A 23,956-nucleotide genomic window follows, 5' to 3' on the forward strand; every position below is an offset into this window, starting at 1 on the left:
TGGATGGAACTACATAACTGTTTTGTCTGATATAAAGGATAAACAAAGCCTACATTGATCCCTGCTAGAACACCAAACCTCAATCAAATTGTCCCATTAACAATCTGAGATCAAGGGTGGATCTAGGAGAAGAACAATAGAAGGAGGCAGTGGAACTAGTTAGTATCTTTGCACACCCTTTGTCTTTTATTTCAATTTATATCGTATACTGCTATATATATATATATATATATATATATATATATGTGCTTATTGTGTTATAGGATTGCAGTGATTTACGCATGCTAACTTAGGATCAGAATAATATATCAGTCCTATATTTGTCATAGTTGATTTTGTTCATGTAAATTTGCAGACATTAGGATAGATATACTGTTTCAGTCCTAAATTATGATACGACTATTACAACAATCCTAACATGCAAATTATAGTATAACTTCTAACACTTTTCAACTACTTTTTCATGGTCAGAAGAAGTAAAATAGTTAGTAGAGTAAAGTTTATGAATGTGGATTTTCCCTCACTTGTGGCAAAGAGCATAAAATTCTGAGCTAGTTTTCAATTCTGCTCGCTAAGATACATTTTTAAGAGATTCTGAGAGACAAATATATCTAAGCAACATGTATTAAATTCATAGCCTAACATTACAACAACTTTAAAATATACATATGATAAAAAAATAACCCTAGGAGAGCTTTTTTCTCTCAACCCTAGTTGTAGCCTGCAAGACTACATCCTTGCTTCTTCTCTTTGATCCTATGGCTTCCCATGAAGATGTGACCGCGAGTTTTGCGCATCCCTTGCTTTAGCAGAGGGTGATGGTGTTCCTAATGTTAGCAAGATTGGGGGTGGCCCTGTTCATCTTTCTTCTCAGGTTTTTCTCCTCGTGAAACCTCTAACACGCCAAATTGTTGATCCATCTGCTTTCAACCTTCACATTTGGGTGTTCGACAAGGGTTTCCAGGTTCAAAAGAAAGTGGGTGCAGCTCTTTTGCTTCTCACTTACCTCATTGTTGATGCTGTTTAGGAAGGTAGCCCTATAGATAAGGGCAAAGAGAAGCTCTAAGCTTTCTATTTCTCTGTACCAAGCATTTGGGGCTTCAAGTCTGTTTCTATTTAAGTTTAGTGTCTCTAATTGTACACCAATTGCAGTCTCCAGGAGATTAGATTTACTGTAGTAACGATTTAGGTAGTGTTAGATTTGTCTTCATATGGCTAGGTCTAAAATTGTTCTAACTTTGTTCACCAGTGAGGGTTACATGTCATGTGTTTAGTAGCTTAGACCATCTAGGTATTATATGGTGTAAGACAGCATATGATGTACGTGCCTTCTGGCCATGAATAAGTTGATGAAATTATCATCTTCTCAAAAAAAAAAAAAACAGCTTTAAAATATACATTTATTCTCAGCTGTCAAATTGACTTGTCCTTTACAAATTGTATCTTAGTAAGTAACTCAGTTTCTTTTATGTCAAACTCAGTCCAAAGGGGAACATTCTATGGTTGCTTCTATTGATACCTCTAAAACTGACATTTTTAGATATTTCTATTTATTAGACCTCTAGCTTACTTTTTTAAATACCCAATATGCTAAGTCAACCTCCCTAGTTTTCTAAAAACACCCTTAAAGCATCTTTAAATTTTAGCTAAAGTAGCTAAAAAAATCATTTTGGCTAGCCAATACTTTAGAAATACATCTGTAAGTATCAGTTCTCTCTATTTTAGTTAAATTTGAATTTACATTATTTATTGAATGAAAATATAGTTTAAATATAGTTATAATTATATAGAATGACTTAAAAGAAATGTTCTAAAGTTATAAAAATAATAGAGAGCCTCATCTCGCTCTCTATATTTAGGAGCAAGATAGCTAAAAGTTAAAATAGCTACTTAGGAGTCTGGTGCAGCTGCTAAAACTAATAAAAATGTAAACATATTTTTCAAAATAGCTAATGAGTCAAGATAGAATCTGTTAGAAATGCTCTTTAGCCCATAAAATCTACACCATACTCAAGGTTCCAAAATAGAGGCTCTCAATCAATAGCAAGCAGCCACGTAGTCCTTTTTCCACTCCCATCCTTCAGCCGTTGAATTGAGCAAATCCATGGCATAAGTGCACGTCTACTGAGAGAAAGAGTGGTATTGCTGCTAATGATGGCAATGCATCTAACCCAGGTTTTAGAATGCAAGCTAGACAAAATTTTCTTTTGAAAGTGATGTTAAACTTCATGGAGAGGAAGTAAACTGCACTAAAAGAATTCATATCAGCGTCTTAGCAACAGAAAGTTCCCACAACTTTTTCTTTCGATGTTGAGATTGAAAAACTTTCGTTCTACTACTTGATCAAGATTTCCAGAAATGATGATAAAAATCATACCTAAAAAGAAAAGGTTAAAAAAAAAAAAAAAAAAGGATAACGAAAGCTTAAAAAATCTGCACAAGCATGTTTTTTTTTTTTTTTTTAAGAACAAGCATGCTTTAGTTAGAGGTCAAAGAAAAAACTACTGGTTCCAAAATGCAAATGAAAAGGCACTTTTGTAAAGCACTTTTCCTATAATCTATTCGTATGATTTGAGAATGTTTCCAAGTAAATTTCTAAGTAGGTTATGGCTTGTTCAAGACTTCAAGCCCACAACAGCCGACAGAATAAGTTTAAAAATCGAAAAAAGAAGAAGTATAAATATTAATTTTAGATGTATGAATAAAAACGCTCAAGTTCGAGCCCTAACACTCACAAATTCCCAATTGGTAGGTTGCTGAGTACTAGAGTCCTGCGAGATCTATGTGATGCTACTGAAAGTGTCAGCTTCTAAAGAGTTTTGGTCATTAAAAGGCCCAACTACTAGATGCCTGCGAACTTTCAAAATGAAAAGCATTGAGCCAACATGAGCATTGAACTTAGATGTTTGGGTTCCTGCGGGCTACATATAGTTCATAATGTTCCTGGGCTTGTGGGCTATCTTCCCCTTGCCCTAGTCCAAATACCTTTGTCCAAAAAAACTGCTCGTACTTTAATGATGAAAAGAGGAGTTTGCATCTAAATCAATAGCTTGAGAAGAGGCACACATGTGTGGACTCCCTCGCCAAGCACAACTTTTTGCATGGGATGCAACTGAGTGAGCTGCCCAATTCTTTTTTTGTTCCTTTCTATAAAACTTGTGCTCCAAGCCTCTCACTAACCTCAATCATATAATTTTGTATTTGCCCTAAACATTTTAGAGAACGAAAACCTGCACACCCGGCCAATTCAGTTCTTGTTGACGTATGTGTAAGAGCCTCTAAACGGGCCCTAACCTCAATATTAGTCACTGTCGTTGTTCTCTACGACTCTACTACAAAACCCTCTCAGTTCTTCTTCAAGCCTCCCACCTCCACAATTCCAATTCTAAAATCTCAACTAATTGGCAGGATCATCAAATCATCGTTGTTAGTCGTCGTCATCATCATCTGCTATTATGTAATTTTCTTGTTCTTCATCTTTTAATTTTCTGAATGTCTGGCAGACTTAGGAATTCTGTTGACAAGAAGGAAAGAACGATTGAATTTATAATTTCTTAAAAGTAACAAATAGCAATTTTGTTGGGTAAGTATCTCTTAGCAAATTCAAATTATCTTTTACTTTTCAGTGATTTAGATTTTTAACAAATTACATATAAGTTATTGACAAAAAATTATTTAACAAATACATCATTTAAAGATTGAATTAAACATATAAGGACTAAATCTTACAAGTAAGGACAATATGCTCTCCACTTGTCACATGTCATTAGTTAATTTACTTTTTTACCCTTAATTACTTATTTTGACTTCTAATCCATTTTATAAGGACTAAATCTTACAAATAAGGACAATCTTTCCTCCACTTGCCACATGTCATGAGTTAATTTGCTTTTTCACCCTTAACTACTTATTTTAACTTCTAATCCCTTTATGTTACCTTTTTTTTTCTAAGAATAATCTCGCCATCGCCTAATCCTGCTACTGTACTCGTCCAATCCTGCTATTGCTCTCGCTGCATTCATACTCGTCCAGTTCTGCTACTGCACTCGTCATCGCCTAATCCTGCTATTGCACTCATACTTGTCCGATTCTACTATTGCACTTGTACTCGTGTTCCACTACTGCACTCGACATCGCCTAATCATGCTATTGCACTCGTCCAATCCTGCTACTGCACTCGCTGCACTCATACTCGTCCAGTCCTATTACTGCACTTGTACTCGTATTCTGCTACTGCATTCGGCATCACCTAATTTTGCTACTGCACTCGCTGCAGTCATGCTCATCTAGACCAATTGGAGAATCAAAAAATGTAGATTTGTGTCTATCTTGATGATCCTATGCATATGAATGAAAACTAAGCATACTTGCTCTAGAGACATCTTGCATGCCGTAGGTAGTGAATAAACTGACAAAATGGCTATGTATATCACCCACATTCTTAAATATGTATAGCGGAGCATGTACAAATCAATATGTAATGGAATGTCATTAAAAAAAAAAAAATCAATATGTGGTGGAGCACGTGTAAATCAATTTGTGGCTATATGTGTTACTTGAGCATTGGCGGACAAGTATAATGTGTAGCATTAGACAATGACAAGTATACCATGCTGTGGCATTAGATAATGAGCTCATGTACGGATAATTATCATTTTTTCCTTTTGCAAAACCATGGGTACGTGGTGTGCATGTAGAGCTTACTAAGCAGATAAAGCACGATGGCAGATAACACCCACCACAGAAACCCAGCACCTAATTCATAATTGCAAGCAGGGAATAACAGACAGTTGGAAATACATGGCGATGATGAAGAGAATCATGGGCATGGAGTAGGCTCTGATCGTCGACGCCATTGACGACATGCTCGTCGCCGTCGTCGGCGCCTTCGCTGTACAGAAGCAGCAGGGATTGCCATGATGCTCAATTGCCGGCGAGCGCGTGAGAAAGAGAGAGGACTTCTCGGCGTTGAGCCCAAAGGTTGAAAACAACGACTGGGAAGCAAGCACCGCCTTTTAAAGTGGGAGCTAATCAATGGGCTTTCTCCAATGAGATGTGGACACGTGTTGGGTAGTGGAGTTTGTATAGCAATGGTCAATCAGGTGGAGTTAAGAAGAAGAGTTGGAATGTTTTGGAGTGTTGGTACTGACAGTGGCATACGCGTAAATATTTCATTAAACTGAGCATTTTGGTCATTTTCTATTAAAATTGGGAGTCAGGCTTGTATTATTTGACTTTTAGGTCTGTGCTCATGTTCTTATTTGTATAAATCTTTTCGAAAGTGGGTTTTCTGTGTTTACATCTTTGGTCATGTGCTACTATGTAATTTTCTATTAGATTTTGGGGTCAATTTTATTTATTTATTATTATTATTATTAGTTCATTCACCTGAACTATGATGAATATAGAAAATGTTGATTTGTTTTTAAAATTTAAGCTTGAATTCATATTCAGAAAGGGAAATAAGATTAATTATGAGTCAAGATAAGAAACTTCTCATGAGTTCATGTTCGATGTTGATCAGTTGATGCTTTAGGCCTACATTATTCTGAGTTTAAGATAAATGGAGTATTGATCTTCTTCGTGTGGCCTGCATTGGTTTGCATTTTGGTTTTGGGTACTTGATGTGTTTAATTAGGGTACTATTCTTCATGATTGGTTTAGTTCTGGACTCTCTAATTGTTTGCATAGAAGTATATTTTCTTTCCATAATCTATATGTTGGGTATATTGAAGTTTAATAGAGGATAATATATTTGTTATGAATGCGTTGAAATTTTGTTCAAATTGGGTATATTTAAGATTTTACAACTTCTTGTAATTCACTGCATTGTTAAGAGCAAGTCCACCGGTTACTCTTTAACCGGGCAAAGTCAGAATTTGCTGAGGTGGTGACCGGGCAAGAACAAAACCCATCTTCCACCAACAGAACCTTGACCGGGCAAAGTCAGAAGTTTCTTGACTTCAGTCAAGAAAAAAGGCAAGAGGATGACATTTTCCTTGCCCAGCCAAGGTCTGTGCCAGCTCGGCCCACACCCAAACGTGGGTGACGTCTGCGGAGAGAGAAGAGGTGAGCCGACCTTGGGGGCAGCACCATCGTGGAACTGAAGCAGTAACAGCAAGCAAACCCGCCTGGGTTGCTTCGATCTCGGCCTGGGGCAGCGTCTGCGTGGGCTGACGCCACGGAGCGGCCGGAGTAGGTGAGGCGAGCTCGGGGGGGCCGGGTCCTTGGCCGGAGGACGCCGGAGAACGGAGAACAATCCGGGTCGGGTCGGACGAAACCCGACAGGTCTGGTGCAGCTTTGCCGTCTTGGAGGTGTTTTTGACGACTGTAGTGGATGAGGGTTGTGATTAAGGAACGGAAGTGAAAAGGAAGAGATGAAAGATTCATAAAACAAACCAAGAGTAGGATTTGTTAGACATTAAGTTCTTGTTCGGCCTTTTTCATGTGTTGGGTCTTTGTTTCTGAGCAGCTGCGAGAGAGAGAGAACCGGGGGGGGGGAATGCAAAAAAGAAAAATTTTCGTCCTTTGAAGAAATTTTTTTTTTTTGTTGCTATTTATAGAAAATTTTCAGATTTCAAAAATTCATAATAAATTCATACGAACTCCGAATATTGCGTTCCATGTATGCACGAGATCGTATCGACGATCTCTATAACTTTCATGAAGGAAGTTTTCCCAAATTATGTATGTGTAAAAAGTCGATTTTCGAGACCCCCCTAAAATTATATAATAATGAACAGTGTTGACCGGGCAAGAAAAACAACGGGTGTAAACCTATGTCCAGTGGCAGTGAATAGTAACTTGACTGGTCGAATTCTTGACTTCTCGACTTTGCCTTTTCTTGACTACGGGTGCACTTGCTCTAATCTTTTATGCCCTTGACTTCTTGTTCAGGTGGATATATGTGAAGTTAGGGACCCCCTAATATTTTTTTCGACCTAGAGCCCCGGAAATCTCAGGACTGGCCTTGTCTAAACCTTCCGTGTTTCGCTTCTCGCCCCATTAGGGTTTGATCCCTCATCACTGTATTTTGCTCAATATCTCCGATTGCTTCTGTGATTACGGTGATTAGAAATTCTAGGGTTTCGCCATTAGAATTCATTGCCATATTTTATTTTTGTAATTTAACTGCAACAGCCTAACAGAAATCTGGGTTCTGCTTTAAAATGCTTGTTGATGGTGAATAGCTCTGCCCATTACTTCCATCGTGAACTTGACTTATGGTGTGAGGTATCAGCCAAAATGCTGCATTTTACTAATGATAGGCAGCAAAGATGGACTAGTTTAGTTCACAATGTTTTCCTTTTCCCACCTCCATACAAGGCCTCATGGGGTAATTAAACATGCTTTACAATGGGAGGCCAGTCAACTTGACTCCTGAACAAGAGGAGGTCTTTCTCTGTCTACTGCTCGTTATACTCCGGTTTCTTCATTACTCAAGTTTTTATGCTAAAGCTTTTATTGCGACAATGTATGCGAAGATGAGAGACTCAGATTATGTGAAGGAACAAACATTCAGAGACAACTTCTGGAACGATTAATGTAAGTTGCTTGGCAATGACCATTTCATTCAGGACTTGGGTGGTTGTGATTTCACTCCGATATATGATTGGTATCGAAATGAATTGCAGAAGAAGAAACAGAGGAGTGACAAAGTAAGTTGGTGCCTCTATTATGTATTTTATATGCATAATTTGACATAGAATAGAGTCAACTCAATGAGTTCCTTTACAAACCAAACCAGTCCCTGGTTTTATAATGGGGAGCAAGTTATGCTGCTTTCACGTACTCTTTGGAGTTGTATTCAGCTTTCGTTGAATATTGCTTTGTATTGTGTGTCTATGAAAATGTTAAGGAATTTATGTTGACGCAGGAGAAGAAAGCCGTCAAGCAAGAGGACTTGAAACAACAGCTGAAGTATAAGTGGGCTCTCGTTGATGGTATCAGAAAAGAAGTTATCTTTACCTTTGATATTTTTCACTTCTACTTAGCGTAATCTGGATATCCCATCTGCAATATATGTTCCAAAGTTACGGTGTTTTTTTCTCATAGTTTGAATATGAAACTTATGCTTTTAACATAAAGAAAAGCAATTGGCATTCAATTTTAAGAGTCTTACTGTTTTTGAACAAGGTTCTCATGGGATCTGATGTAGGCTAAATCCACTCTCTAGTATCAACAGAATCGAGTATTAGGATCTTGGTAGCTAATTTTCAATTGTGGAGAGAGAGGGAGATAATTTGACTTTCGAACCATTTTTGCTCAAAAAAGTTGACAGCAACAGAGTGGTTTATGCATGCTTGACTTTCCTTGCCTGCAGGTTGATGAGGATGATGATGAAACTGATATTGTCAGTTTGCCGCAGATTAAAAGTAGAGAATGTAAAAGCAATATCCCCTATCTTGTTAGAGGTAAGGCCATGCTTTACAGGAATTAGACTGAATTTTTTATGGTACTGTGAATTTACACTATGACTAGTAAACTACGTTTTTGATAAAAACTAGTTTAGCTTCCTCGGTAAAGATTTAATCAGATATAAAAATGCTGTTGAAGTTGATCTTCCTGTTTATGAGGCAATTGTAATATTTCAGGCTGGTGAGCAGATGGTTTTCTAATTTTAGGATATTTCATTTTCTGTGGTGATTAATTGAAACCTTGATGCAAATCTATGAAAACTTTTTTTTTGTTTCACGTAAGTGTAGCAGTGACGAACTGTTTGACAAGTTGGACACCCGTAAATTGAATGCATATTTAAAGGCACTGATGTCCGGCCTTACAGCGGAAGTATTGCATGCAGCCGTGCATACAATGTGTCTATCACATTGGATAAAACAATAAGTTAGTGACTTAGTGCTGCCATCACTATTTTGAACCTTGTATGTTTGGCTGTGCTTAATTAATATCAGCTGTTATATGTTGGTTAATTTTTTTTGTCACATATCTTTGCTCTTCCAATATATGGTCTTAAATCGTATGTCATCATCCCCCTGTTGTAGCGATTCTTACTTTCTTGTTTCCTTTGTCCTTTTGACAGTTGAACAAGAAAACTATCGAGGGTCATATATCAGCAACCAAGGAGGTGGAAGACAGTCAATTACGAATTTTAAATGAGCTAGTCATACACTAAACAATGGTATCTGTTACTTGATGGCATCTATAATTGTTGGTATTCTCTTTGCAGGTTGAAATGGTTTGTAGTCATCAGCGTGATATCGAAGAGCCTCATAGTGCACAAATGTCTAGGATAATGGAGAAGATTGGTGAGCTTCAGGTAATGGACCTATCTGCTTGACTTCCTGAGTTCTTTATGCTTGAAAGTTGAAACATCTCAACATAGAATACAATATATAACCTCTTTTGTATGCTATTATATGTAAGGTAGGGGATTGCTTAGCTCTGTGACTTTTAACACCTTTCTTAATTACATTTCACGTTGATATCATCTCTAATCATAAGCGCAATATCACAAGATCCTATAGTGCACAATTTGATAGCTTAATGGAGAAGATTGGTGAGCTTCAGGTATGACCTTAATTATCTGGGACTATTGGCATCCTTAGGCTCTCATGATTAAAAATAAAAACGGTAATTAATTAAGGTAATGGAAGAGGGAATAAAAACAGTAACATCTTTGAATATTTTAGTATTGAGATTAATACGGGAGATCTTAGATAGTCCATGACTTGTAACACCTTTACCAATCTAATTGTCTTCTTTAGTTTCTTGTGGCCATGCATGCCTTTCCTTGTCATCTACCTGTTTCAGTCTCCTGTTATAGTGATTCTTAATATTCCTGTTCTCTTTGATCTTATGGCTGTTGAGCAAGGGGACTATAGATGAGATGTTTCAGAGAAACTTGATGTTTATGCCCGTGCAAACAAGGAGGTAGCAATCCCTGGAGAATGTGCACTGAACTAGTTGTACTGTTCTCTCAATTTTGCGGGATCGATGCTTAACTGTTGCCATTTCACTTTGCAGGTTGCTATATATCACTTGTAATTATCTGCGCATGCAGTATCTCAAAGACTGATAGTGCACAAAGACCTAGGTTAATGCTGAAGATTTACGAGCTCCTGGTAATGAATGAAAATTTATCTGATGCTCATGTGTGAAAACTTAATAATATTGTTGACTGAAATGCGTGTCCAGTTCTGTTTGCGATGTACGACATTTTGACAGAGCTGAAAGCATACTTGGACTGGGTAGAAGAAGAAGCGTCCGGAGTCCCCAGCGAGAGATTCTTATGGAAAACGAAAGAGTGACTCGTCTCAAGAAGAGTAATTTCACTCGTTTGTTCTTTAATTTGCACCAACTAAAAATCTTGTGTGGATGCTATGGTGGCTCATTGCAATTTTTCATTTTATACAGGTTAGAGCGGTATATAGCTCAAATGACTAATTGGATTACAAGTATCAAAAGGGTTATTATCAGTCAATGAGGACATCGAAATAGTGAATAAATTGCTAACAGCCACAATGATTGATCCTAGAATCACTGTTGCATGGTGCAGGAGACATGGAGTACCCATTGACAGTGTGAGTCAAACTCTCATTGTCTTATTAAAACCAATAGTATTACCAATAGATATACATGCTTCAATTGGTCGAATGAAACATGTGGATCTATACAAAAATTATTGATGGTGATGATTGTTATAAGACTTAGCAATCTACTGAATGAGCTGGTGCGAGCAAGTTAACTTGACCGTTTGGTATTGAACTATTGACACAGGTATTTCCAAAGTCCCTCTTGAGAAAGTTTGCTTGGGCAATGGATGTCGGCCCTGACTTCAGATTCTGATCTTTGGAGATGCTCTGTGCTCATATTCCAAACTCCAAAGAGAGTTGCTTTCTTTCTGTGCACTTTTCAATCATTCTATGTTTATGGAAGAGTAATTGCTTAGTTGCTTAAGAAAAATCTGTGTTGGACTGTTGGATTAAGAAAACACTTTTCAAATATTCTAATTTTGGGTGGTTATATCCTCCAAAATGAGTTAAGAAAATCTTGGAGAAGGTTGTGAATTGCAACCAAATTTCTAAATTGTTTTGTTCTGTAATTTTGTTGCTGTTTTATTTTCATTAACCAAATTTCAAGTGTTTGAAGTACCTTTCAAAGATTTGATTAAGGATTGTGACTCCAACTTTAGATCAACCAATAGATTTGGTTGCATAGTAGCCATTTTTTATCGTTCAGATATCAATATAAGATTTGATCAAGGATTAATGTGACTCCAACTTTAGATCAACCAATAGATTTGGTTGCATAGTAGCCATTTTTTATCGTTCAGATATCAATATGTGGATTGTATGAGATTAGTTTTGGCTCTCTCACAAATCACAATGATGTGGCTCCGTACTGGTGGATAACACATCCTTATTAGAGACAGTGAGAGACAGAGATAACGACACTACATATAATTTATCTTCTATTGTAATGCACTAGTTTCCGTATATTATATTAGGATTTGGAAAGTGGTGAAGGGGGTTTGGAAAATGAGTTAGGACTAGAGTTCAATTTTTATCCAATGTGAAAGAAAAATAATAATAAAAAGAATTAAAAGTATAAAAAAAAATAAAAACAACTTTCAAGTTTGAATATCATTTATCGTAAATCTAACATGGCAAGTTGGCAAAAAACCAGTTGGCCAAGCATAGTCTTGAACTCTTGATGGAGAGCTTGGTATGATGGTGCTAGCTCAATCCCTAGGCTTCATCACTCCTATTCTACTAGATGGCATTCTTGTTTTTCCCTCTAATTCTCCACATTTTGATACAATTGCGGAAGTACTAGTTTCAGTACGTAAAATATCAAGTTACGACACCCTTCGTGTGAACTAGGACAAATGTGTGCTTTGGTGCTGCACTGGTTATATGTGGTCTCTCATGGTGAATTAGTGATGGTGCTATTGTGTAATTAGTGGTCTAGTGTGGACTATTGTGTGAATTTTCTACTGACTCTATAATGGTTGTGTTTGAGCCCAAAAGTAAGTTTGGCGAAATCCTTTAGTGGGTCTGAGCCAGTGGGCCGATACTTGCGGCCCAAAATGGGATTACATGGACTTGGGTCGTGATGCTGCTTATCCCGTGTCTCATAAGGAGATATCATCATTAATTGCATGAAGATTTGAGCGCTCAGAAGGGCGTGAGGATATATTTGCAATTAATACGTGCGTATCCTACTGCTCGCATCCAGCGATCACATCTAGGATTCTAAGAGGCAAAATGTTTCTCTGGCCGATACTTACCTACATTCTAGCGGCCGGTACCAGTTGGGCTGGATGCAAGAGGATAATTATTAATTATCGCTGTGCGTATCCTTGCCTACATTCTAGCGGCGACAGAGGAGGATAATTATTAATTATCGCCTACGATAATATCAAAACTATTAAGAGTTTTGATTTGATTCAAGGCCAATAACTGTGGCCTAAAATATAGTATTCCATTCCTATTTGGAAAGTGAATCTGCAGTAGCCTATATATAGAGGCTAAAAACGATACAGAAAAAAGACCTCTCTCTCTCGAATCAATCAATCCCAGCGATTACAAAGCCTCCCCGGAGCAAACCCCCAACCTCGTTGAAACCCGGTGACCGTCCGCCAGTCCTAGTCTCCTCGCGAGCCGACTGTCAGCCTCACCAGTTCAACCCGGCGACCGTACTTCCAGTCCCAGTCTCCCCAGGAGCCGACTGCGAGCACAACCGCCACTGTTACTTCCAGCGAAGCAAGGGTAACGCCCTCGCACCCAGCGAAGCTAAAGTCACGCTTTAGCGAACCCGTGTTCCTCTCAAACTTCCCAGTGATTGCTCTGCTCGGCTTTCAAGTTGAGTATCGATTCAGTGAACGCAAAGAGACCACAACCAAAGCCCTTACCCGCGTAAGGCAAGAAGTCCTTTTCCGAAAGGCAAGAAAAGAACCCTGTGACGAGGTTGGTGCTCTCCTCGTCCACAGCGCTTGAAAAGAAGTCAGGTCACGGGACTACCCCAACGACTGCACCCCGCGGTGCTGGCACGCCTGCGCAACCACTCGCTCAAAAGAGACTGTTTGCACACCAGCTGGTTTTGGAGCCAAACATTTTGGCACACCCGGTGGGACAACAAACTAGGGTTTCTTTCTGAACGCAACCATTGGGAAGCCCAGCAATAACCCTTATCAAAAAGGCTACGCTAGCTGCCCAAAGCATAAGACCTCCAGCTACAGATCGCATTCTCGTGCGGACTGTCGTGGTCTATCTGAGGAACAAGTAACGCAACGATTCTCTCTTCAGACTCAATCATCCAGTATGTCAACTTCTCAAGGTGAGAATCGCTTGACCGCAACTGAAGGTCAGAGCGTCAACACTAATCAGGCTAGCGAGCCTGTTAATCCATCCACTGTCAACGCTGTAGTGGAAGCGGAAGAGGCTTTTGTTTCGAAGCCTATCCCGGAGGGAGCAACCGTCGATGAGACTATCGCGATCCTTATGGAGAATGTCGATAACCATCGCAAGAAGATGGACGCGGATCTAGCCAGAGAAACCGCGAAATCAGAAAAGCTCCTCCGCGAGTTTGAACAGCGCATGACTCTTTATGGGGAGAATACCAGGCAGCAGGTCACACAGACAGAGAGCGCCTTGAAAGCGCAAGCTATAACTATCGCTGCCGCACAAGATGAGCGTCATAAGACAATTCTGAATGCTATAGCGGATCATTCCAAGCAAACCACATCGAACATTGCTGATCTCCGCAAGGAGGGGGCCAACTTGGCAACTGAAGTGGCTATGCAGAGAGCTGAATTGAACCATGCGAAGGAGGTGATGCACACGGCTTTAGGAGACCCTAATACCATCCTTGGTTCTCTTGGCCAGTCGTCCGGTTCAGGCAAGTACGTGCCACCAAATCAGCGCGACAAGGCCAACCAGAACGTCGGTTCTTCGTCGACGATGGCTGCTACTACTCCATCGAAGAACAAGGAGCAGGCCTTGGTTATTCCTGGCAGTAAGGAAAAGGTTGCTTTATCAGGTGGACAGGCTGCCAGGAAGCATCAAGCCTCGAAAGGTACAGGAGCTGCGTCAGAACCTGCGACTTTAGTCCAGTATGACAGTGACGGAGCGGAAATAACATATCAAGAACTGCCAGGAAGCTATTATGCGCTCGACCAAACTGGCACTCCGGTCAAGATAACCGCTCTGTCAAAGGAAGAAATTCTTCCTGCAGTGACTCTCCCGCCAAAAACGGCTACCCGCACTGTACATGGCGGGGAAGGATCAATAATAGTAAACCAGGTAGCCCCTGAACAAACTGCTCACCGAGCTTTGGTGATACCCCCTCCACCTCCGGGTCCGGATTACGTGAGACGGGATGAGGTAGAGGATATGATCAGAATGGCAAACCCTAGGGCCCAGCCAGATGGAGTGTACGAAGGACCTTTCCCACCAAACATCATGCTCGCACCTTTCCCTCGAGGTTATAAGAACATTATTTTTACTACTTTTTCAGGGGAAGACACGGAAGATGCGGCCACTCATCTGGCCAGATTTAGGGTGCAATGCGGCCAATATCAGAACGATGACGTCCTCAAGTGCAGGATCTTTGGTACCTCCCTATCCGGCGCTGCCTTTAGATGGTTCTCTAAACTTAGGCCAGGGACAGTGGCGGATTGGCCGGCGATGGAACTACTTTTCCGGGCAACTTTTGGGAATATTGAGCCTGAGGTAGATCTGGCCTCTCTTACTCAGATGGCCCAACAGCCCGCAGAATCAGCAGTCTCTTATCTTCAGCGCTTTCAAATCCAGAAAGCCAAACTGAACGTCATTCTGCCCGAGAAGGAGTTGGTCAAGTTGGCGGTTAAAGGCTTGGAACCCCGGCAGAGAAAGAAGCAGCATAGCAGCATGATACAGTCGATGGGGGAACTCATCACAGAAGTAGGCAGTTTTGAGCATCTCCTTCGAGAGACAGATGCAAGGAAGAACGCTTCTAAAGGAACGTATGTGCCCGGTAAACACCGTACGGTAGCGGCCCTGAGCTACCAGCCGACCACTTACGACCCTTATTATCACCGTGGTACGCCAGAGGTGAGCCAGGACGATGAAGAGGATGAGGATAATGATATAGCTGCCTATGAACTGACTGGGAAGAAAAGCTCGTCTTTGAAACAGTTGAAGATGTCCAAGGAGCCTGTTAAGCTCAAGTCGATGGCTTTCACTAAGCCGGAGTTCACGGCATATACCTACGATGCCAACAAAGCGCACGAGATTCTCGACGAAATGATTGCTGCAAAGATGGTAAAAACTGATTTTGGGCCGTTTCCGCGGCCAGAGCAGGTGAAAGGAAAGAAATACTGCAAGTTCCATAACCTGTGGAACCACAACACTGCGGACTGCGTAAAACTTAAGGACCAAATTCAGGTATGGCTTAATAACGGTAACTTGCAGGTCGAAGCTCCAGTCACCGCGATGGCACTAGTGGATGTGGACCCCTTCCCTGATACTGGGGTTAATATGGTCAACATAGACTAGAACAGAAAGCAGCAACAGAAACCGACACTGGATTTGGCCACAAGCGAACAGGGTTATAAATCCGCCGCAGGTGAGGCACCTGTTAAGGATAAAATTGCGACAACCAACCAGGCCTCACCTGTGTTTCTTTGTTCGCGATGTAAAGAGGAATGTGGTATCCAAACGCCACATGAGGAAGTTGAGCAGACATTTCGCTTTGGTTCCCTACCACCAGTCAAGTGGACTTCCCCATCGCGGAACTATCAGCCTACCAGCCCGAGGGAACGGGAGAAAGTGACACCACCTCCTCCCAGAGATTCCAATTTATTCCTGGAACTAAAAGCAACCGCGAAAGAACCAGAGCGGGAAAAGGTCAGAAGTGACTGCAAAGATGTTTTGACCAAGCCCTATATACCACCTGCAGCAGCTAATCCCATCAAAGAAGGCAGATGGTACACCAGGGAAAAGGGGAAGGCAGTGGAGATTAGCCCGTCCAGAAAGAGGAAGCTACAGCGCCGCTTCGGTGAAGCCAAGCGCACTCTAGAGGCCTTAGACCAAGGCCTAATCAAACCTTCCCAATTGGTCAAGTCGCCTGAACGATACCAGAAAGAGCTGGAGGCACTGGCTGCTAAACCACTGAGACCTCTCCGTGGTCTTGACAAGCAAACAGATTCGTTAATGGGAGCTTCAAAGCCCAGTGTGTTTTGCAGGATTACTAAAGAGATCTCACCATCCCCTACCCAAAGGAACAGCACGCCAACTCGGCGACCGCATGTTAGGCGCAGACTCTCCCATGAAGCACCGGCGGTCAAAGCTTCAGTCTTCGACAGGCTGGGGGGCAAAGACAGAGTGGTTAGCACTTTGCAATGGCGACCCAAGAAAGTCCAAAGTATGGTCATTTCCGCCCCAGAAGAATGTAGGGAACCGGAAAACCCTAAGCCGTTGGTAATTGAGCAAGAACTCGAGTCACAAGGGCCTGAACAGTGTCAGGTAAAAGGCCTTACAGAAGAGTCGCTGGTAGATCGCTTGGCTCGGCAGTTCCAGACTGATGTCCCATTGGAAGAACCCAAGATTGATCTGGATGTCAACGTGGAGGGGACTGAATCAGATAATGTCTCTTGCAACATGGTTTATGTGCTCCCCGCAAGGTACGCCTTGCCGGTCGCTGCCCAGGATTGCGTGGAAACAGAAGAAGAGGGTGCGCAACCATTGCAGGTCACGTCCGCAGCCGCTACACCGGTAGAAGACGGAGCCTTACCAGAACTAGCGGGGGTTCCAGACAAAAGGGTGCTCATGCATTTCTCTAAGCCAACACCAGCCATGGCCCAACACATGCGGCCGCTATACATTACGGCAGACATCGGTGGTATCACAGTCAGCAAAATCATGATTGACACTGGAGCGGCCGTTAATGTTGTCACTACTCGGACCATGCACTTGCTTGGAATCAAGCGGGAGAAAATCCAATCCACGTCTCTCGCGCTCAAAAACTTCGCAGGAACTGTCACCAAAACCCTAGGGCTATTGTTCTTGCGTATTAAAGTCGGCCCAGCAGAGGGAGTCTATGCTTTCTTTGTGACGGATTGTTATGCAGCCTACAGCGCCATTTTGGGCAGGGATTGGATCCATCGGAGTTACTGCGTTCCGTCGACACTTCACCAAGAGTTGGTTATGTGGAACAGAGAGACAGACACGGCAGAAGTGGTCCCAGCAGATCCCCGTCCGTTTCCAGTCTCCGCAAATTATGTAGATGCCAGATACTATTTGGAACCTATCACTCCATTGCAGGTTAGTGGCATCGACGATAAGGGCCGCCCCACAGGGGTGACGGCCTCTGAACTAGCACAGTGGGGTCTCACGCTCGCAAAAGAAGGCTTGGAGCGGCCCGGCCATGCTGTGCCCAAACCATTAACTGATTAATGGATTACGACCTCACTGAGGAGGGAATGGAAGCCTTCCACTCGATACACGAGCGGTTGTCATCATACATGGTGGAAAAAGAGGCTTACGATCGCATCGCGACCTTAGAGGTCGTCAATGAAGAACTTGCTGATCCGGAGGATGACGAGGACGTCCACATTCAGCTCGCTCCGGTGGCGCTGGACGATACACCTCCAAAGGTTAAAGACCCTACAGAGAAAGTCAACCTGGGTACGGTAAGCGAGCCTATGGAAGTATCCATCAGTGCTTACCTAGAGCCTAACGAGAAACAGAGGCTCATCGAATTATTGCTAGAGTTCAAAGATACTTTGCACGAGACACTTTGGGCCTATCGCACTTCGAAGCGCAACCCCACCGCCACGACGCCGTACGCGCTTATGTTTGGACATGACGCTGTCTTACCATTAGAAATTAATGTGCATTCCTTACGAGTCCAAGAACAGCATCATTTGATTGGTGAGGACTATGTTCAAGCAATGTGGCAGGAGCACGAAGACTTAAGCGAGCAGCGCTTGGCCGCAATATCTATTGGGGCCTACACAAGAGGCTTAATTTTAAGAACCTATACAAGAGGTTTTGTTTATGATTATAGTCTATGTTATCAGTTACTAGGTTGTTATTCATGATCTTGACAAAACGTGTTAAGAATAAATACAAAGGCCTATACAAGAGGCTTTCATTTTGGATTATTTTTGCTTTTGCGTTTGTACAGATTTTTGAGTAAATCGAGCATTTTTATTCATAAAGTGGCTTTGCGGCCAGAAGCATACAACAGAATAGAGCAATACAGGTTCACATGCGAGCTACAGACATGAAAGTTTAAAGTGTTCGCCGTGGCCGTGTGGAGAAGGATCTAGACGCTACCACCTCAGAGCATTCTTCCCCCTATGATCAGATCCTCCTCCCATCTAAGTCGCCGCTGCTGTCATCGATGCTGGAGGAAGAGGGAAAAAGAGGGCCTTCACTCCCCTGCTGGGGCCTCTCCTCCAAGCAAGAGTTGGGCTCCAGAGCAGGCGTGACTCACAACCACATCTACCTCCTGGGGTAAATCAGAAAGTGCGTGCCCAGGCCCCAGAGATAGACCGCGAAGGCAGAAAGGAAAGCCTCAAAGTGGCCTTCCTCCCCTCCTCCGTTTGCTCCGCGCAGGCAATCTGAAAAGTTGGACTCCTCAGAATTTGGTTCTGCCGCGTTAGGAGCGCGGCGTGTTCTTCGGTTTAACTGAGACTGGCAAGTTCATCCAGATTTTCAGTAACCAAAGACACGCCGCTGGACCTGAGATTAGGCCATGAAGCCTAACCAGGTCTTGAGATTAAGCCATGAAGCCTAAGAATCTGTGGCTAAGGGTGAGATTACGGTGGGAAGATTTTAGAAAATGGAGGAAAAGCAACAGGGCTGGCGAGTTCATCTTTGGAAGAAACATGGTGGTTGGGTTATCGCTCTTCTTTGGCAGTTGGTATTTATAGGGTTGATCTCACACCGTGCGGTAGGCAGTTGAGACGATTTCAACGCCATCAATAAGAGAATCAATGCGGTTGAATGCGATTATCTCGGAAATGGAAGATATTGAAAACGCGTGGGAAGCAGGACGGTCCCCAAGAAAGCAACCGCCCGAATTAGGATTATCTTCTCAACGGTCTTGTTGTTCATTAATTGGCAAACCTTAAATGATATTTGGGCCGAACAAAGCGGGCTGAATACTGTATGTATTAAACATGTCCTTATACAAAGTAAAATGGGCCTAAAACAGGAGGCCTAAAGTTTTCGACCCGCATGGGTCAAGCGAAGCAAGTGCTCATCCAGACGAAAGCTAGCGTCGGCAGCAGCGTGCTCTGCTTGTCGAACTGCTTCGCGCGCTTGAGCCAAGTTTTGAGACATTGCTTCTAGCGCCGTTAGGGGCTGTTCTATCTGAGGCTCCTCCTGCGCCAGTTGGGCCGTGACCGTCACTAGTTGGGCCTGGGCTTCGATTAGTTGGGTTTGGAGATCCTGAATGTGGGTCCGAAGGTGGTTCTGTGAGATTCTCAGATCCCTAACGCGAATCGCTTGATCGCTTAGAGAGTCGCGAGATACTTCTGCTTGTTGTGCAAGGCCGTGATAGTGAACCTGAACCTGCCTGGCCTGCGCGGCCGCGGTCGTCCTATCTTTGATCCTTGCAGGAAGATTTTGCAAGAGCTCATATATTTCAACGAATTCATCTTCAGCGATGGCGCATTCGCGGCGAAGTACCATCAGATACTCTTGAGCTCTGGCAGCTGCGCCCGGCAGTAAAATGTCAGGACCCAGGAGTCGCTGCAGATTGTCCCTCGCTTCATCCGCGACCCTCGGGGGAGCCACTTCGAGTACGCGAACAAGTCTTTCCAGCCTATTAGGAGGCTCAGGAGGAGGAACTTCAGCGATGATGTCTGCGTCAGCGATAGCAGCAGCAGGGCCTACTTGAGGTTCGATGGTCGGGGCCGCAACTTGTTCTGGTACTGCATCCATATCAGCAACTATCTCTGGAATCTGGGGGGCAGGTTCTTGATTTGCCATGCCGTCATCAGCAGGCTTAGCAGGGTCAGGGACAACGACCTCCTCAACAGGGACGTCACTCTGCAATGAGGAAAGACGGTCAGGTGTACAAGAAGAATAGGAACTAAGGCACCAATTTTCAATTAAGAATACCTCTGCCACAGGACCCTCGCATGAGACGTTTACTGGCACGGATTCCTGAGCTTCCTCATCAGGATTGCGATCAGGTGATGCGAGTGCTGGTGGTTGTGTAGCGAGCAGTTCCTCAGTTGATGCGTCCGGAAGGGGCGCATTCTCTTCCGTTTCATCGGAACTATCTTCTATGATCTGTACAGGGATAGAGGCTGAGCCGCCATCAGCGCTGACGGAAGGTGGAAGATTTTCAGGTCCCACGGATGTTGGCGCTCGCGAAGCGTTTGTCCCTTGAGCGGCGGCTGAAGAGCCTTCCCCGGCATGGTTGGATGGTCTGCGACGAACCTGTAAAGGAGAAGGGTGTGAAACATGGGCAGAGACAGGGATAATTTCTAACATAGGCTCTTTGTTTCTTACCAGCCGGTCGGCCATCGCTTCATCTTCTTCCCAGGTGCCAGTGTGAGCATCTGAGTGACTACACTTGCGGGCTATAGCAGCCACGACCTGGGAGAAGCGAGAGATTAGCATTCAAATCACAAAGTTGGTCCTGAAGACAAAGGGTGCTTACGGTTTGTAGGTCGTCATCATCAGAAGAGGAAGAAGAGCCCTCAGCTGTAGCTTCAGCAAGTACTGCTTTTTGTTTTCCAGTCTGTCCAGCGGCCGGTGAAGCATAGTTTGTGCGGCGGCCAGGGCGCGGCGCACTCCCGTAATACAAACAAGAATGAGTAAATGAAACAAAGAAGGAGTCTGCAGAAATTAGAGTTGCAGTACTTACCTCTGGAGGTGGTTCACGAATTACGATGCCAGCCTGGGCCGGGCGAGGAGCTCGCGTAGGCCTGACCACTTGGAGGGGTCGAGGCCTGTTGGCGTCTTCAGAAAAGCGAGCGAGCACTTCAATATCAGTGGGGTATGGGTTCCTGAGCTCGCCAAAGAGAGTAGCGAAGAGTTCGTCATCTGGCTGAGTCCAGCAGTTGACAGAGACTTCTTTCCACCAAATCTCATACCCTTCTTCGGTTCCGTCGACAGCCTCTAGGTTTTGGGCCCAATCGGGAAGGTCGACCAGCACGAGCATACTTTGTGCCGGTGGGGGCCCGGAAGGTGGACCGAATCTTCTCCAGGAGGTGTTGTAGTTCCAGGCATCATACGGAGGGATTGGTACCAATTGGACAAGGCCAAATTGGCGGGCGAAATGGTTAGGAGCGTAGAGCTCATAGCTGAGTTCCTCGGTAGCGAGCCGAATGTCTGAACAAGAGATGGCGCGGCGGAACGCCAGGCGAGCGCGGTCGGGATAACGAGGATCGCCAGGGAGGAATCCATATTGTAACACAGAAGGGAATCGTCTCCCCAGAATTAAATCACAGTATGGCATGTCGTCTAGCAAGTACAGATAAGAAAAGCACTCAGAGTAGGGGGGAGATGAGTACTTGTCCTCGCAACAAAACCATCGACCTAACAGTTGATCGACCGGTGGAGATAGCAGGATATCTTCGCGGCGGAAGAATGGGAAGTAGGTCTGGATCCAGAAGTCCAAGATCCAGAAGGGTCCGGAAATGTTGGTCTCAAAGGGGTGCATCGTCTCTTGGTACAGCATGCAATAAATGGCGCCCAAGACCGGTTGTCCGAGCCCGATGTTGCGGCCGTTGTAGAGGGCCGTTGCTAAATAGGTCCAGGTACCAGTGGGCTTGCAGGAGGAGGTGCAGAATACGAATTTACAGAGCCAATATTCAAGGAAAGCGATTCCTCCGGTCGCATTGTGTTCCCGGCTGTAATATGCCAGCCATCTTGGGTATGAACCACTATGAGCGCTGCGGCCTTGCTGGGCCATGGTCAAAGTGAAATCGGTCGAGTCAAATTGACCATGCACATACGGCTCGCCATCGATGGGAAGGCCAGTGATGGCAAGGATGTCCAACAGGGTAATGCTCATTTGACCAAATCTGAAGTCAAATGTGTTGGTAGAGGTATTCCAGAAACAGAGGAAAGCAGCGAGTGGCGAGCGATTACCACCGCGAGGAAGGTGGAAGCACAAATCAATAGCATGGGTGATACCCGCAGCATTCCAGAGACCTAGATCTCGCGCCCGCGCCTCGCGATACCAAGAGGTTTCCTGCGCACTAATGGAGGATGGCCAATTCCCTATCTTGGCTCGATGGTTTTGGACACCCCAACCGCTAAAGTCTCCGGGAGTCCTTCGGAGGACTAGAATGGGCCGTCGGACAGGAAGACCGTACATAGCGATGGCATCATTTGGGATAACACCTTGCGGTGCTGGGCCTAATCCGGTGTGGTGATTGGAAAAACGAAGGAGTAGGGGTCGGTGAATAGTGGTCTCTAGATGAATGCGAGCCCCGATACTGGTGCCCCAGGTCCGAGCAGCCATTTCGTTCAATTCTTCTTCCTGATCGACGACAATTTTCTTAGGGGGAGCCATTTCTGGATCGTTTGCAAAGAAGATGGAGCAGAGATGAGTGCGGCTGTGAGTTTAAATAAAGAATTTTGTGAGGGAAACGATGCGACAGAAAGCGTTTCACAAATGAGGGGACGCGACCTTTATTAATGGCATCGTTTCAAGCGACTGACGCTTCTTTCTAAGTCCCCTTCAATCAGTTGCATTTTAGCAGGCCTGATTTCGGGGCCTGGGGGCAATGTTTGAGCCCAAAAGTAAGTTTGGCGAAATCCTTTAGTGGGTCTGAGCCAGTGGGCCGATACTTGCGGCCCAAAATGGGATTACATGGACTTGGGTCGTGATGCTGCTTATCCCGTGTCTCATAAGGAGATATCATCATTAATTGCATGAAGATTTGAGCGCTCAGAAGGGCGTGAGGATATATTTGCAATTAATACGTGCGTATCCTACTGCTCGCATCCAGCGATCACATCTAGGATTCTAAGAGGCAAAATGTTTCTCTGGCCGATACTTACCTACATTCTAGCGGCCGGTACCAGTTGGGCTGGATGCAGGAGGATAATTATTAATTATCGCTGTGCGTATCCTTACCTACATTCTAGCGGCGACAGAGGAGGATAATTATTAATTATCGCCTACGATAATATCAAAACTATTAAGAGTTTTGATTTGATTCAAGGCCAATAACTGTGGCCTAAAATATAGTATTCCATTCCTATTTGGAAAGTGAATCTGCAGTAGCCTATATATAGAGGCTAAAAACGATACAGAAAAAAGACCTCTCTCTCTCGAATCAATCAATCCCAGCGATTACAAAGCCTCCCCGGAGCAAACCCCCAACCTCGTTGAAACCCGGTGACTGTCCGCCAGTCCTAGTCTCCTCGCGAGCCGACTGTCAGCCTCACCAGTTCAACCCGGCGACCGTACTTCCAGTCCCAGTCTCCCCAGGAGCCGACTGCGAGCACAACCGCCACTGTTACTTCCAGCGAAGCAAGGGTAACGCCCTCGCACCCAGCGAAGCTAAAGTCACGCTTTAGCGAACCCGTGTTCCTCTCAAACTTCCCAGTGATTGCTCTGCTCGGCTTTCAAGTTGAGTATCGATTCAGTGAACGCAAAGAGACCACAACCAAAGCCCTTACCCGCGTAAGGCAAGAAGTCCTTTTCCGAAAGGCAAGAAAAGAACCCTGTGACGAGGTTGGTGCTCTCCTCGTCCACAGCGCTTGAAAAGAAGTCAGGTCACGGGACTACCCCAACGACTGCACCCCACGGTGCTGGCACGCCTGCGCAACCACTTGCTCAAAAGAGACTGTTTGCACACCAGCTGGTTTTGGAGCCAAACAGGTTGATCGATGTTCAACTTCTTATGCTGGATTTCTAGAATGACTGGTTACGAATGAACTCTATTTTGATTTTTGTTTGCCTACATCTTGACATTGTGGAGCTGATTATATGTAGTGGGCAATATGGACCATGGCAGTCTCACTGTTATTAGTGTCCA

At 43.8% G+C, this 23,956-nt stretch overlaps 2 long non-coding RNA genes and 1 pseudogene across 2 annotated transcripts; all 3 read left to right on the forward strand.

The window, feature by feature from the left end:
• Positions 1-8,841, forward strand: part of LOC121052858 — a 32,267-nt pseudogene extending 23,426 nt beyond the window's left edge.
• A 368-nt stretch (positions 8,842-9,209) lies between these two features.
• On the forward strand, positions 9,210-9,881 carry LOC121052894. Its single transcript, XR_005810164.1, has 3 exons — positions 9,210-9,274; positions 9,460-9,525; positions 9,826-9,881. It is a non-coding gene; the product is annotated as an uncharacterized LOC121052894 (long non-coding RNA).
• Positions 9,882-10,019: 138 nt separating this feature from the next.
• On the forward strand, positions 10,020-10,504 carry LOC112196534. Its single transcript, XR_002935248.2, has 3 exons — positions 10,020-10,079; positions 10,183-10,280; positions 10,372-10,504. It is a non-coding gene; the product is annotated as an uncharacterized LOC112196534 (long non-coding RNA).
• Positions 10,505-23,956: the final 13,452 nt, after the last annotated feature.

This window comes from Rosa chinensis, chromosome 4 (assembly GCF_002994745.2).
Source record: "Rosa chinensis cultivar Old Blush chromosome 4, RchiOBHm-V2, whole genome shotgun sequence".
NCBI classification, from domain to species: Eukaryota; Viridiplantae; Streptophyta; class Magnoliopsida; order Rosales; family Rosaceae; genus Rosa; species Rosa chinensis.